General features: G+C 41.2%; 1 protein-coding gene across 3 annotated transcripts in view; it reads left to right on the forward strand.

Moving 5' to 3' along the window:
* The window catches only part of LOC118738635 (transcriptional repressor p66-alpha), a 396748-nt gene that overhangs the window by 37606 nt on the left and 342880 nt on the right, over window positions 1-16262 (forward strand). The gene's annotated exons all lie outside the window — the stretch shown is intronic.

Here is a 16262-nt window from a genome sequence, read left to right on the forward strand (position 1 = left end):
TGTAGCGTATTTAATTATAGATTTGTATTTTTAAAGAAATTTTATTTTTATATAAACTTATTTTTAATTTAACGTATTTTAAATTTCAAAGAAGAAAAAATTCTGAAGTAATCAAAAATTTTCTTTTTGATTTACATAAATTGAAAAAGAACTTAATTCAATAATTTCAAAAATAACAAAGTACAAAAATGAACAAAGTACAATAGTAAATAGTATTAACACTACACCTATGATACAGCATGCTGCATCCTACGAACCATACCGAATGTTGGGCGCCTTAGAATAATGATTGTGAGGTTGAGGCAACGAGCGAAAAGGAGTCATTCCCACGACAGCCGGTTCTACGTACCGGAATGACTCGGGTTTTACCCGACCAAGGGCTGCTGTTTCGGCGATCTAAGCCCATTTAGGTCGGCGAAATCCATCAAACGTTGCTCGATTTTAGGGCTACATCTTCTCCGTACCTTTCTGCTCAGGGCTGGTATAGAGTCAAACCCAGAGCCCGAAATTTACACCTGCTGCGTATGCCAGAGACGACTGCATACAAACTCTACCTCGGTCAGGTGCAATGCCTGTGACGGGTGGAGTCACCTCCGCAACTGCTCAGGCCTACGTACGCACCGGCAATGGACCACGTCGTTCGTGGCCTCATGCTGTTCGAACCGAACCGCCTCCACGGCAAACCACCACCCGCCTGGGCAGCACACAATCAACACAGCCACACCCCAACACAACACAACAATAGACACACAAACAAACACAATAGCACCCACACACCGCCGCCGGCAACTCCTAGTCCCCCCGACAATCTGCTCTGTTTGTCAGTCCAGAATATACCGTAACGTGACATCAGTCAAGTGCAACTCTTGCCTCGGCTGGTGCCACTTTAGGGCGTGCTCAGGACTTCGCAACACGCGAGATTGGACGAGTGACTATGTGGGCTTGCAGCATGTACAGCAGGGGGCCGGAAGGCATTACAACTCTTTAACACCACACATCACAATCGGTATCCCAAGGCACACAAAGGTGCTATAATATAACTGTAACGGATTCCAGAGCAAGATCGAGGAGATAACTGTATTTATGAGAAGGCATGGAATATTAATAGCTGCGGTCCAAGAGACGAAGTTGCACGGCAATTCAACCCTGTTGAATTGCGCTGGATACAACGTGCACCGTCGAGATCGCGAGCGAGATAATGGTGGAGGTTTAGCGTCCATCACGCACCACACCGTGCAGTATCGTCTTATTGAAGCAGACATCGACCGCAGGGATACCATCCGAGAATGTCACGGTATTGCTATCCGGTCAGGCGATGTTGAGCTCGAAATATTTAACGTATACATACCAGCTGCCCGGCAGGATATCACCCTGAATAGGTGCGCTACTCAGAGGTGAAAACCGTATGGTAGTTGGTGACTTTAACGCGCACCACGATCTTTGGCACTCAAGCCTGTCAAATGACCGAAGGGGAATACATCTGGCTGAGCAGATAGACGATCCGACATTCTGCACAATGAACGACGACGCACCCACCAGGATTATGGGCAGCTGCCGCAGCTTGCAAGATCTAACAATTGTCAGCGCTGGTCTGATAAACAGCGTATCATGGCGACCTATGCTGACCCTAGTATCAGACCATCTGCCCATAGTCATCTCGATTGATAAACCTGCCCTGCCGACTTTGCTTCCGTGGATCACCGGACTTATGTCAACTTTTCCAAAGCTGACTGGAAAGGCTTCACGGATGTTACTGAGGGCGCCTTCACTGCATTACCCATACCACGTTCATGTAGGTGAACGTAAGCTCCACAGGGTTGTCACCGCTGCTGCAGCTCGCTTCATCCCAGCAGGATGTATTAAGGATCCACGTCCTAACTTTCCTGCCGAAGCGGCTGTTCTAGCTTATGAGCGCGACAACATTCGTCAGGCCGATCCTGGAAATCCCCGTATTAGGGATCTCAATTCGGAGATTCGGCAACTTGTGAACGTTCATAAGCGGAAGAAATGGGAAGAGCATCTGAAGACCTGCAACTTCGCCTCTGGTGTGAGCAAACTTTGGTCAACCGTGAGCTCGTTGTCCAACCCGACGAAGCGCAACGACAGAGTCGAGATAGACTTTGGTGTCCAGGCTTCGTCGGACCCTGAGAGATGCGCGAGCTATTTTAACCGGCAGTTCATTCTGCATCCTCCGGTGGATAAAGCCGAACGTCGTGTGACCAGAAGGCTGCACAAAATGCCAAAACCTAGTGCGCCTCTTGTTTTCGCCAGCGGTGAGGTAAGGGTAGCCATCGGGAAGGCGAAAGCCTCCAAAGCCATTGGACCTGACGGAATATGCATGTTGATGCTGAAAAATTTGAGTCCTGCGGGAGTAGCGTACCTAACGGAGGTCCTCAACCTGTCTATGGCCACTCTCGTCATTCCAGATATCTGGAAAATGGGGAGAGTGGTCCCACTGCTCAAACCGGGGAAACCAGCCAACAAAGCAGAGTCTTATCGCCCGATAACTCTCCTTTCCCCGGTAGCGAAGACACTCGAGGCCCTGCTGCTCCCGTGTTTTACGTTCCACCTGATCCCAACGAAGCATCAACATGGGTTCCGTAAAGTGCACAACACAACAACAGCACTTAACGCCATAAACACTCAGATAACTCGTGGCCTAAACCGAAACCGCCCCTGTGAGAGAACTATTCTAGTAGCGTTGGACCTGTCCAAGGCGTTCGACACTGTCAGTCATTCAACGCTACTAGAAGATATAGAGGCCTTCTCACTCCCACAGGGACTCAAACGGTGGTCGGCGAATTACCTGAGTGGTCGACACTCGTCAGAGATTTTCAGAGACAAAACTAGCAAGCCACGTAAAATTAAACAGGGGGTACCACAGGGTGGTGTTCTGTCCCCACTACTGTTTAATTATTACATCTCAAAGCTTCCTCAGCCACCAGAGGATGTTAATATAGTCTCCTATGCTGACGATTGTTCGATCATGGCGTCTGGGAATGGAATTGATGACTGGTGCTCGAAAGTAAACGGTTACCTCGCCTAACTTTCTCGCTTCTTCACTGCAAGGAGCCTTGCCCTATCCCCTGCGAAATCCTCGGCAACCCTTTTCACCACCTGGACGAAGGAGGTCAGACTGCAACTGGGTATTCACGTCGATGGCGTAACAATACCGACGGTGAATAACCCGAAAATGCTCGGAGTTACCTTCGACAGTCTGCTCTCCTTCTCGGCGCATACAACCGCAATTGTCAACAGAGTACAGAGCCGCAACAATGTCCTCAAGTCGCTGGCCGGCAGCACTTGGGGCAAAGATAAAGAAACGTTGTTGGCAACATACAAGGCTATTGGCCGGCCGGTTCTAAACTATGCAACGCCCGTATGGTCGCCGGGGACTAGCAGGACGCAGTGGATGAAGCTACAGACCTGCCAAAACACGGCATTACGAACTGCGACAGGATGCCTCCTGATGACGCCCCAACACCACCTACATAACGAGGCGCAGATGCTCCCAGTAAAGGAGCATAACATAATGCTCTGCAAGCAGTTCCTTGCTGGGAGCCACAGACGTGGACATCCCAGCGGACAGCTGCTCGCGGAAGAGCTCTCGCCACGGCACGTCAGGAGGCATCTTTACGAACTGACGGACGAAGTCCAGAGGTTTATCAAACAACTTCTGGACCCGTCAACCTACCGACTGGCCCTGAACGGCGTTCACAGGGAATCAGTCTCAAGTTATGTAGACTCCCGCCCTGTGAATGCCCACACACAACCACCGGACGTGGACGGGACAGAACTTTGTCTGCCTCGGGAGACCCGCACTACAATAGCCCAACTTCGCTCTGGCTATTGCAGCAGGCTCAACTCCTACTTGAGTAGAATCAACGAGGATGTGCCCAACCAATGCCTGGCATGTGGAGATTCGCCGCATGTTTCCCGGTACCTCTTCACATGCCCTGAGAACCCCACTCAGCTATAGCCCCTGTTCCTATGGACAGCCCCTGTGGAAGTTACACACTTCCTGGGCCTCCCCCTAGCTGAAATTGACGCTACAACAACAACAACAGCAAAAAGTAATAATACTAAGAGTAGGGATATAAAATTTCAAATCGGACAAGTGGTATATCGCCGAAATTTTAAACAAAGCTTGCAAATTGAAAACTATAATGCTAAAGGTGTGTTTACACGATATGTATTTGCATGTGTACATGCCACTTTTTACATACGAAAATGCCAACATATCGTGTAAAGGCAAATTAGATTTGTTTATGTACAAATCAGATGCACGTACATACATACGAAATAGAAATGTTTCTATTTTCATCTGACTCACAGATAGAACCATCTGAGTTTAGCTTATTTCGTTTTCAAAGAACGTATTTTTAAATAGTTAAATAAAGTCTGTGAATTTGACAGACATACGCAATTACATATGTATTGAAAAAGTCACATTTACAGATGCAAATACATATCGTGTAAGAACACCTTAAGTTAGCTCCGAAACAGATAAAGTGTATTGTTTTGAATGTTATCGGAAATTCTATGTACGAGCTTGGCGATAGTAACGGGAAAAAGATCGGCATATACCACGCTAAGGACATCTTTGCGAAGTAGGTTTATGCTATATGTAGTCCTGTGTGGCATGTTACATGTTGAATGTCGAGTGCGTGTGATAAATGTTTATGTTACTCATATAATTTACTCTTATTTAAATTGGACCTTTTGATACGACTATATTATATCTTTATTTATTTTCGTAATTATTTAATTATTTATTACCATACTTGACTCCTTTTGTGATTATTTTAGTAATTATACAATTTTATTTATTTATTTATCTAGCTAGTAATTTATTTACTTACCTATTAATTTGTTTATTGACTTATTTAATTATTTATTTATTTATAGACCTATGGCTTTCTGTGATATTTAATATATTTTTTTTTTTATATTGTGATATTTTTTTATATGTATTTATTGTTTATATTTTTTTTTGTTCTGTGATTTTTTATACAATTTGGTAAAATAATTATTTCTCCTGTGATATACTTATAGTTTAAAGTAGAGTAGAAATATGTAGAAGTAGCCCTGTGATTCAGTGTCTAAATGTGCATGCCTACGCCCACTGAAAAACAACAGCCATTTAACTGCCCGGCTAGGAGTCGTGGGTCGAGGCCACACATTGGACGCTGCAAGTAGTACAAGCAACATACTGCCTTATAAATTTATTTACGCACACACTCCATGTTCCAAGCACCATCGGCGGGTGCTAGCCTGTAGCGCCAGCAGTTGCTTAAGCGGAAGCGTTGCCGATACAGGTATGCATGTATATACGGTAGCCATGATGTTGCTGAGGCATTAGCAACATTAAAGCGGAAGCAGTGGGTCGCAAGTAGTGGATATTATGGTGGACAATTTTTGGAGTGACATACGGGGTGTGGTGCATATGTTTGTTGTTTTAAGTGGTTTACGGGGAGATATCCCGCAAGCAGTACATACCCTGAGGAATACAGGTGCTTAAGATTGCCATTCTGGAACCTGAGATAAGTTGTTACATACTTTGTATTTCTTATTTTATGGCCTTATAACAATTATATTCAACAATTTTTATTGAGCTTGAGCCCGTTTTTAATGAAAAAGTTATTGTGGAAAAGCAACAATAATGTGAAAAAATGGACGAGAATTATCAGCAAAAACCAACAAACTCAACAACCACATGATCAAGGGAATTGCAGCGGAATAGCTGCGCTTGATTGTGTTGGCTTAACAAATGAAAAAGTGGAAAAAAGCAAGAACAATTTACAAGGCGAACTTAGCACAGTGCGTAGGCAACTGGCTGAGTCAGTGGGATCGTCGGTCCGAATGCTACTGAAAGAAGTCTGATGAGGAAATGTGGTGATTTCCGAAATAGCTATCACTTCTACCATTTTTTCACATTATTGTTGCTTTCCACAATAACTTTTTCATTAAAAACGGGCTCAAGCTCAATAAAAAGTGTTGAATATAATTGTTATAAAGCCATAAAATAACAAAAACAAATAACTTAGGGACGAGCACACCTAAAAGTTAAACATTCTAGAAATAGAATTATTAGCAAAAACCAACAAAATCAGCAACCACATGATCAAGTGAATTGCAGCGGAATAGCTGCGCTTGATTGTGTTGGCTTAACAAATGAAAGAGTGGAAAAAGCAAGAATAATTTAAAAGGCGAACTTAGCACTGGCTGAGTCAGTGGAATCGTCGGTTCGAATCCTACTGAAAGAAGCCTGATGAGGAAATGTGATTTCCGAAATAGCTATCACTTCTACCATTTTTTCACATTATTGTTGCTTTTCCACAATAACTTTTTCATTAAAAACGGACTCAAGCTCAATAAAAATTGTTGAATAAAATTAAAAATTTAAATCAAGTGTCTTGCCTTGTATGTATAAACTAATGGCCTGTGGGCGTTTGTGTGTTTGTACACTCCTTTCTTTGTGTATACTCCTTTCTTACGTCCGTCATGCTTATGTTTGCAGGTCGCCGGCAGGCTAACAAAGGGCCGTGATCGGATTGAAGAAGTTTCGTTAGTGGATGGTTTTTTCCGAATCAGAAATGTCTTCTCCAGACTCCAGGCAGTAAAATTGGTTACCCGGCAATGTCTTCAAGTCCATTTTCAAATAAGTTTCGTCGTCCATAATCACACAACAATTTTTGTTTGCCAGTTGTGTCTCATACAACTTACTTGCAAGGGAAATGCTTTTTGAAGTTTGTTTTTCGCTTCGTTTTGGAACTTTTTTCTTTTTGTAAGTTTTGATACCATTTCTTTTCTTGATTCGAGTGACCTGCACATGCGTGGTTGTAGCTCTTATGGCGATATCTCTTGTTGACATCGAGCGGTTCTTCCTAATTATGGCTATTACCTTCTTCTTCAACTGGGTGTCTGCTGATCCATTTGGGCGGCCACTTCTCGGCTTGTCCTTCACTTAGCCTCCTTTCTTAATGCACAAAACCATCCTTCGTGCAGTGTCATAAGTTGATCCAGTGAGTTTCGCCAACTTTTTGTAACTAATGTTGGGATTATTCGTCTAAATGTACACAATTTTTTTGCGGAGCTCTTCGTTCGTATTCATTTTTTTCCTTGGTAATGCTTTGACTGCAAAAACTAATATATGTAGTTTTGAAAATGTAATGAAACACCAGTTTGAAAGCAATTTATTCAAAGCTTACTCTGTCATTGCTAAACATTTTGTAGAGGGTTCAAAATTTGCCGATGTTGATCGCCAGAGTAGTAACTGACTCGTTCGTTGCTCGCTACCGTAAGCAAGTGACCAGCAAGGAAACTACTAAGTACCCAGGAATCGCCATCGTAGGCATACATATGTATATATATGTATATATATTTATGCGTAGAGTATTTTAAGTTTCCTCTCACACAGGTTCTCCCGCATGCTGGTACCACCATCGGAGGAGAGGCCAGGTGAGTGCATTGTTTTTTGGTATTTTTCTTTGGTTTATTACTTATTTCCATGTGACACTCGGGTCACATACGTACATATATACATACATATCTACGTAGGTACTTGGAAAGCAATAATAAATAGAGCTGCGGGATTGAAAACCTGTTTGCCTTTTGTTAGCGTAGGACAGTTGTATGCATTTTTTTTTGTGATTTAGGAATTTCTGAATTATTTTAGTCTATCACTTTTTGTTATTTCTTTATTTTGGTTTTTTTGCGTTTGTATAACCATTTTCTTTGGGGAGGGGGAGTATTATTTTCTCTCATTTGTTTTGATTTTGAAATCGATGTACTTTGAGCTTTGAGTACTAGATTTAGTTGTTTATTTAGCAGTAGCATTAGGGTTAGCATTGAATTAATTGTTAAATAAATAAATAAATATGAGTTTTGTTTGAAAGACGAAGCAATAATGATGCGTTAAATTCTAATTTTTGGTGTGGGTGTTGTGCTTGTGCGCAAGAGGTGACGTGGGAGTAAACACGTGGGAGGTGACATGACTGGTTCACTTGATTGGACTGGGGACAGATTGACGGACTTTGGTCAGGTCAGGGGACTCTGTAAAATCGAGAGGAGTCAGTACAGGGTCCATGGCTTCGCGTTCATACATTGGAGAGGGTGGGTGGTCTACTGACCGGACAGGCCTTCTTTCTCTGCTTCTGCAACTACTTGTTTCCTTTTTTTCTTTTACGTTCCTTTTTTATTTTGCTTACATGTATGCGCGAGTATATGTGTATATACGTAGATATCGGCATGAAGTATTTTGTTTTGTTAGTGTGGCACAGTAAAGCGGATGCAAGAAAGCAACCCCAACCGATGAGCCCAGCAGGGAACCACGAGCATGCCGGCTTGCCACTCCGCTTTGCAACAAAACTACTGCTACACAACACTACACACTGATCTCTTAAGGTTTCTTTATTCACATATATAATAATAATAATAGATTGGCGCTTACAAATATGTTAGTGTTTGGCAGAGCTTCTCCTCCGATTTGTGGCGTGCTCCTTGATGTTGTCACACAAAGCGGAGGGACCTACAGTTTTACGCCGACTCCGAACGGCGATTGTATTTTTATGAGAAGCTGTTTTTCATGGCAGAAATACACTCGGAGGTTTGCCATTGCCTGCCGAGGGACGACCGCTGTTAAGAAAAAACCTTATTTCTATATTTTTGCGAAGTTGCTTTGACCAGGGTTTGAACCCAGGTGATGCGGAGTGGAAGCGCGCACTGCTTACCACTACACCACAGCGGTATCGTTCGAAATTCCCAAGTTTCTTCTTTTTAACCCGGAAATAAACCGAAACTCGGTTCATAATGAACTAAGTTACAGGCTTATAAGTGTGCAAAAGTACGAAAACCCCGGTTTTTAACTGTAAATCAAGATTTTGAATTTCATATTTCGATTCTGGTTTTACTCGAAAAGACCTACCAGAAAATATACATAACTTTCCAGGTATTTCTACTTTATGCTTTTTTGTAGCAGTGTGTATAAAACGGTGGTGGGCACCGACTTGAAAGAGCTTCGCCCGAGGTCACGCTGATGCCCACCGCCGGTCTAAAGTATGGCTGCGATGCTTTTATAGTCCTGATAGAGCTACAGGAAAAGAAAGCCTTTTAAATTCAAACCAAAAGTCTGTATATTCTTGAAAGAAATCGACGACTCAGCAGCAAAAACGAGGTTAGATGCCCAGTAGGTGATTTCAGGCAGGGTAGGCAAAAGCTCTGAGTTCGAGCGAGCGAGCGAGAAAACTGCTACTCAATGTCTCGCAGGCAATGAGGCGCCCGCAGCTCGTACTCGTAGCAGCAATGAGGGTGAGGCATATGAAGTTTGGCTTGCTCGGCGAACGAGCGAGCGCCGCTTGTTTGTAAGCGCTCATATTAAACGAGCGAGCGCCGCTTGTTTGTAAGCGCTCATATTAAACGAGCGAGCGCCGCTTGTTTGTAAGCGCTCATATTAAACGAGCGAACTGCTGTGCGTTGCCTCCAGTGTTGCCACAACATTTTTTTTTGTCCAAAGTCATCAGAAAATGTTACCAAATTCAATAAAAAATTACCTAACTTATTGTAAGCGAGAACTGTACATACATATTATTCGAAGACACTAAGCTTTTCAGGTAATCAGCGCTCAATTTAGCTATAATTTTTATATATGCGTGAACGCTGAAAGTCACAACACCAGAAAAGCTTGGTTAGGATTTCAAAACTAAGTGTGGCAGAAGAAACAAAAGTTGTCGTTTGCTCGTTGATTTAGGAATATGGTGTCTTATGGCTCAAAATGGCATATTTTGCGTTTGGATATACATTTCCGTCCATATAAAGCTCAGGCCACAAAATAACTGAAGCTGCTGAACGATATGCCGAACTGTTCCGAATACACCCCACCACCAACTCTTTTTTTGAGCTTTGATCCGTCCGTTTAGACATTGATTGATCCTCTTTTCCTAACTGTGTCCGTTGACCATTCCTCTTCCAACAGAGGATTAGCACGCGCATGATCTCTAATAGGGGGGATGTCATTCGGACGCAGAGATCATCCAACTTGGCACCACTGAACTTTTTTATGAGGCCACTAAGATGACCGTCATTATGCGAATAAACCTCAAACTTTGGAGCACTTTAAAATTAACATTTGTCCAGTTATGGCCAATATACATACATACACATGTCAACACTTGGCCGAGAACATCTCAAAAATTAAAGGCTTGAAGGCAGTCCCGAGAGCTTTCGATTCTCGTATAGACAAAAGGAAGCCCCCACTGAGTTTCGTAGATTTTTGAACGTGAACATATACACATACCAGAGACTGGCTTGTGTTGAACGCCAACTGTTGCAAACTCAATCAATACTGCTGCCTTGTATGACTGAGTAGCGCGTTGGCTTAGTAGTATCGATACCTAAAAGAAATTAGAGGATGACTGAACACCAGCGCATGGCGTGCTGTCTTGAAAATACAGCCACCACAAGTGAACGATACTTATAACAGCTTATACTGATATTGACTTCCGCAAAACAGTATTCCGAATGCTCGTTCATGAAACTAGTAAACGCGGCATTTGAACGGTTGCCGAAAGCATGAGAGCTCATTCGGTCGGTTGGCGAAGCACGACGCCGTAGTTCATTTGTTGCAGAAGTCGTTTGACTTGTTGCTGAAAGCCATTTTGACTTGTTGCCGTAAGAACGGCGAATGTAGTAAATGGTAATTTATCGTTTCGTATGTATGTATGTATTTATAGCGCGTCTACCATTCAATTGCTTTACTCACTGCTGGCGCCAAGAGCGTGTTGGCAGGCTAGTTGTGAGGAATGTGCATGCGTACATATCAATGCTTCATTTCAAACAAGCAAATGTCGTTGAATTGTTTTTGAAATACAGTATCATGACTTCGGCAACGTTTGATGCCTTCAGCAACAAATAAAATGGCTTTCAGCAACAAGTAAACGACTTCTGCGCCAAGAGCGTGTTGGTAGGCTAGTTGTGAGGAATGTGCATGCGTACATGTCAATGCTTCATTTCAAACAAGCTTATGTCGTTGAATTGTTTTTGACTTCGGCAACGTTTGATGCCTTCAGCAACAAATAAAATGGCTTTCAGGAACAAGTCAAACGACTTCTGCAACAAATGAACTGCGGCGTCTTGCTTCGCCAACCGTCCCAATGAGCTCTCATGCTTTCGGCAACCGTCCAAATGAGTTCTCGTGCTTTCGGTAACCATCCAAATGCAGTATCGTGCTTTCGGAAGTCGATCAAATACGGTGGTTTCGTGCAAGTTCACTCGGAATACTATTTTGACGAAGTCAACATCAGTATGAGCTGTTATAAGTGTCGTTCACTAGTGGTGGCTGTATTTGCAAGCACTGTACTCTGGTGTTCGTTCATCCCCCGTTTTTAATGTGAGCAGGCTTATAGTCCCAAATCAGCTTCGTTTGCCAGTCTCTGACACATACATAGAATTCATAGACATTTCACTCACGTTGGCAACGTTCGCACTGTGCGGTCGCTTAAACATTCGTTTGAAGGAATTTCTAAAGTTACTTTGTTTATCTAAGTTCTAAGCAATTCTAATTTGTGTAATTTATACTGAAAAAGCTATTTGAAGCCAAGCTCCAATAAATTGTTGTGTTTTAGACATAAAGTGCGTGAATTAATAATTAAAAATTAATATTCCTGTCATTCCTTGTGCATATTTGCCTCTTTTGGTGCATTATTGTTGTTTTGTGTGAGAGTGCATTTTCCCATCTTCCGCGATTTATCATACATTTTGCTTATCATCGATCAAATAATTTTCCTGCAAACAGCTGATTTTGGCTTGCTTTTATACTTTTAAGCTTTTTTGCTCAGTGGCTTTAAAACTGTTAAGTTCAGCACGGTTTCTAACCATTGAACTTACAATACCTAGACTTCTGTGTCTCTCAAACGCGCATCTTTGCTACTATCATACTAAAAGCATACACTGTGAGTTTTTCTTTTCTTTTCTTTTTCTTCTTCTTTTCTTTTCTTCTTCTTTTACAAATTGTTACTACATACTTCGCGCTGCAATGTATCATCCTGCTGTTTTGAAAAATGTAGCATTAAAAACGACTTAGAGCGTTGCGTTGCGTGTTGGTTGTGTGATGACTTAGCTCACGTAAAATGTGCTGGTCTCAATGGTAGGGTGGCCGATATCATAACCGATAACAAAGGTGTTCGTTGGTCTTGCCCCAAGTGCAGATCAACCGAAGTTGAGCGTTGTAAAATGTTTAGGAGCGCCAGAAGTGGCTTCCAGGAGTTGGGTAAGGAGTTAAAACTTCTAAACGAAAAGTTTAATCGCTATGAAGATGCATTTAAAAACTTTAAGTGCATTGAATCTTCATCCTCTCCATCACCCAAGCTTAAACAAGCTTCAAAAAAGCGGAAGCATGGAGGAGACAGCATTGTTCCTAATCCCATTGCTTTCGACATTGACACTCCGCCCATTGATTCGTTGCCTACTCCCGGCTTGAATAAGGAGTTAATAAGTTTTAATTCTCCGTGTGTTGAGTTATCTCAAGCTGCATCTTCCTCAGGTGTCACTACAAGGGCTGCAGCAAAAACGACAACTGTGTCTGAACCTACATCTCAAAGTGGACCTTCTCCGTTACCGAAAGAATTAATCGTAGTTCCTGCGAATAAATCTGTGTTTGTTTCTCGCTTTTCTAGTGAAACGTCGGTAGAAGATGTTAAGTCTTTTATAACATCAAAGCTTAATCCCCGGCACATAGCTATTCGAAAATTTAATTTTTCATACGAAAGAAGCATATCTTCCTTCAAAATTGATATTTCCGCCGACCATTTTCAAAACATTGTTGATGGTGCTTTAGTTCGTGAGTTTGAGTTTAAACCTCGAGCTCGGAATGAAAATACTGTTCAAATTCCCTCCTCAGGATCAAAAAACTTATAAGTAATTTTTTCTTCAATATTTATTACCAAAATGTTAGGGGTCTAAATACTAAATTAACTCAGTTGTACTTAGATTTTCTTGATTTAAATTATGAAATTTTGGTTTTTACTGAAACTTGGCTAAAACCGAATGTGTTTAATAGTGAAATGTTGTGTAGTAAGTATGAAATATTTAGAAATGATCGCTTAGATAGAAAAGGTGGGGGTGTTTTAATAGCTGTTCAGACCGACTTTTCCTCTGAAAAAGTTGTGTTCACAGGTTCAGATGATGTTGAATTCCTCTGTGTTAGGATACGGTGCCCCTCAAGTAGGGTTTTTCTTGTTGCAATTTATATTCCACCAAACTCTAACCCTTCGGTTTACTTCAAACATTTTTCATTATTGCTCTCTTTATTTGCCATGGCTAAGCTCCCGATTCGATTGTTGTGTTGGGTGATTTCAATCTAGCGTGTGTTTCCTGGGATTCGGTGGATGGAATTCTGGTGCCAAATTCTTCTCGGGATGTACTTAACCAATTTCTTAACGAACTTTCCGATCTTGGTCTATATCAGATTAACTCAGTTATCAACAACTTAGGTAAATGTCTTGATTTAGCGTTTATTGATGATACTGCTAAATGCACTATAATACGCGGCGATCCTTTAGTTAGTTTAGTTATAGACCCTTATCACCCACCACTTGAGTTGTCCTTGGCACCATCCTACGATTCATGTTATTGTCCTGAAACTAGAAAGCCGAAAGGCCGGCGATATTCTATCAAATACGCTAACTACGACAAGCTTAAAATAGCTATATCTGAAATAATCTGGCCTGAGTACGATGGGGATGTTGAGAACAGTGCCTTACACTTTAGTAAAATCTTGAATAATATATTCAGTAAACTCATTCCTCTTGTTAAAGAAAATACCGGACCTCGTAACTCGTTGTGGTTTAACTCAGAGCTAAAGCATTAAATCAGAAGACTAAATCATTTAAACTTTTTAAAAAATCAGGCCTGTCTTCTCACTATGCCGCGTACTCGATCCTTCGTCATAAATACAATGCCTTAAACAGAAAATATTACAGGAATTACATTAATAAAACTCGCATTAACATCGTTTCTAATCCCAAGTCATTTTATAATTTTTTTAACTCGAAACGTAAAATAAAAGGGTTTTCCTCAACACTGAAATTAGATGATGTTATTTCTAGTGATGATGATATGATTGCTGATATGTTTGCAAATTATTTTGAATCGAACTATTCTGTCGAGCCAAATGAAAAATCTTCTAGCTATCCTTTTCCACTCCCACAGTTTGACCACATCCGTATTCCTTCAATTTCCGCTGACAATGTTCTCCTTCATTTGAGTAGTTTAAAAAATTCTTTTCTAAGTGGCCCGGATGGTATTCCCTCCTGTGTCCTAATAAGTTGTGCTAATTATCTATATAATAGGGCTCGTAAAATTATCCGACTATTCGACTAATCGGTTAACCGATTATTCGATTCGTAACCGTTCGCATGCTTATTAGTCGGTTAATGGTATTCGAATAGTCGCCCGCCTTCGATTATTCGAATAGTTGCTTTGCTTCGACTACTCGAGCATTGTAGCAAACCGAATTTCAGTAACCGAACTTTCATTGAAACTTCTTTGACAAATGAAAATTTTTTTTTTAAATATATACATGCACACATATGTATGTACATATATTCAGATACAAAAATGAGCGGACGCAAAAGGAGCTGGGTTTGGGGTTTTTTTTTTTGAAAAATCAGAGGTCGAAAAGGAAGTAACATGTTCCATATGTGGTACAGTTTTGTGCTACAATCATCCACATCCTCACTGAACAAACATTTAACAAAAATCCATAACAAAAACTCCCGAAAATGAGAGGTAGGTATTGCTTTAGCCATTGTCTCTAAAATATTTCGCAATAACATTTCAATAATTAGCGCACATTCTTGCAAAAAAATTTTGCCTTAATTTATCACATGCAATCTTATATATGTACTACGAATGTAACAAGACTTTTCATATATGTATATGTATCTGTAAATGCAAAAAAAAACTCGAACTTAAAATATTCGATTAACCGAAAACGAACGGTTAGCCGAATAATCTCAAGTGAACGGTTATCCGAATAGTCGACAGCTTTCGACTACTGGAATATTGCTAACCGATTAACAGTAGTCGACTTCAGTCAGATTCGAATAATTCGGTTAATCGATTAACCGAATTGCCCGAGCTCTACTATATAAGCCATTAACAAACATCTTCAATGCTTCTCTAAAGCAAGGAGTTTTCCCCTCTTTGTGGAAGGAGTCGTATATATTGCAGCTTTTTAAAAATGGAAGCAGGTCGAATATTGCGAATTATAGGGGAATCGCTAAGCTGTGTGCCATTCCTTAATTATTTGAAGAAATCGTTACGGAAGAACTATCTTATTCCATAACACCCGTTATCGATATATCACAACACGGCTTTTGTAAAGGTAAATCAACTGTATCAAACCTTCTTGAATTCACTACAAATGTGAACAATGGTTTCAAAAGTAATTATCAAACTGACGTCATTTACACTGATTTCAGCAAGGCTTTTGATAAAGTATCTCATTCAACTCTAATAAACAAACTTGATAAAATTGGTTTCCCTCCAATCCTGCTGCGCTGGCTTTCTTCTTATTTCGTTGGCAGGAAACAGAGGGTTATCTTTAAAAAATTTTCATCTCGTGTAATTCATGTGACGTCAGGTCTTCTTCCAAATATTCTGAAGTATTTGAATTGCTTAATGTACGCAGACGACGTTAAGTTATTTAAGTTCATTGGTGCCCCAGGAGACAGGAAACAATTACAGGTGGACCTTAGTAATGTGTTCAAATGGTGCGAAGTAAATTCTATGTCTCTTAACTTGAAAAAGTGTAAGTTTATGTGTTTCTCTAGAAAACCCTTTCAATCATATAGCTACCGCATTTGTGAACATAGTGTTGATCAGGTAACTAATTTCATCGATCTAGGCGTAACCATGGACTCTAAGCTTGAATTCAAGTCCCATGTAAACTCTTGTGTTAATAGAGCCAAGGGCGTCTTGGCTTTCATCAAACGTTGGGCTAAAGAATTCAGAGATCCTTATGTCACTAAAGCTCTCTTCACCTCCCTAGTCAGGCCGATCTTAGAATACGGGTCTGTCGTATGGAACCCTAGATATCAAACGCACTCTGACAGACTCGAGTCGGCACAGAAACAATTCTTATTATTCGCATTAAATAATTTGCCTTGGGATTCGACATTAAATCTCCCACCGTACAAAAGCCGCTTGAAGCTCATAAATTTGCCAACGCTGCACAGCCGTAGAGAGATGCTCGGGTTTTTTTT

The sequence above is a fragment of the Rhagoletis pomonella genome, unplaced genomic scaffold, assembly GCF_013731165.1.
Source record: "Rhagoletis pomonella isolate Grant_MI unplaced genomic scaffold, Rhpom_1.0 Rhpom_scaffold_00005, whole genome shotgun sequence".
Taxonomy (NCBI): domain Eukaryota; kingdom Metazoa; phylum Arthropoda; class Insecta; order Diptera; family Tephritidae; genus Rhagoletis; species Rhagoletis pomonella.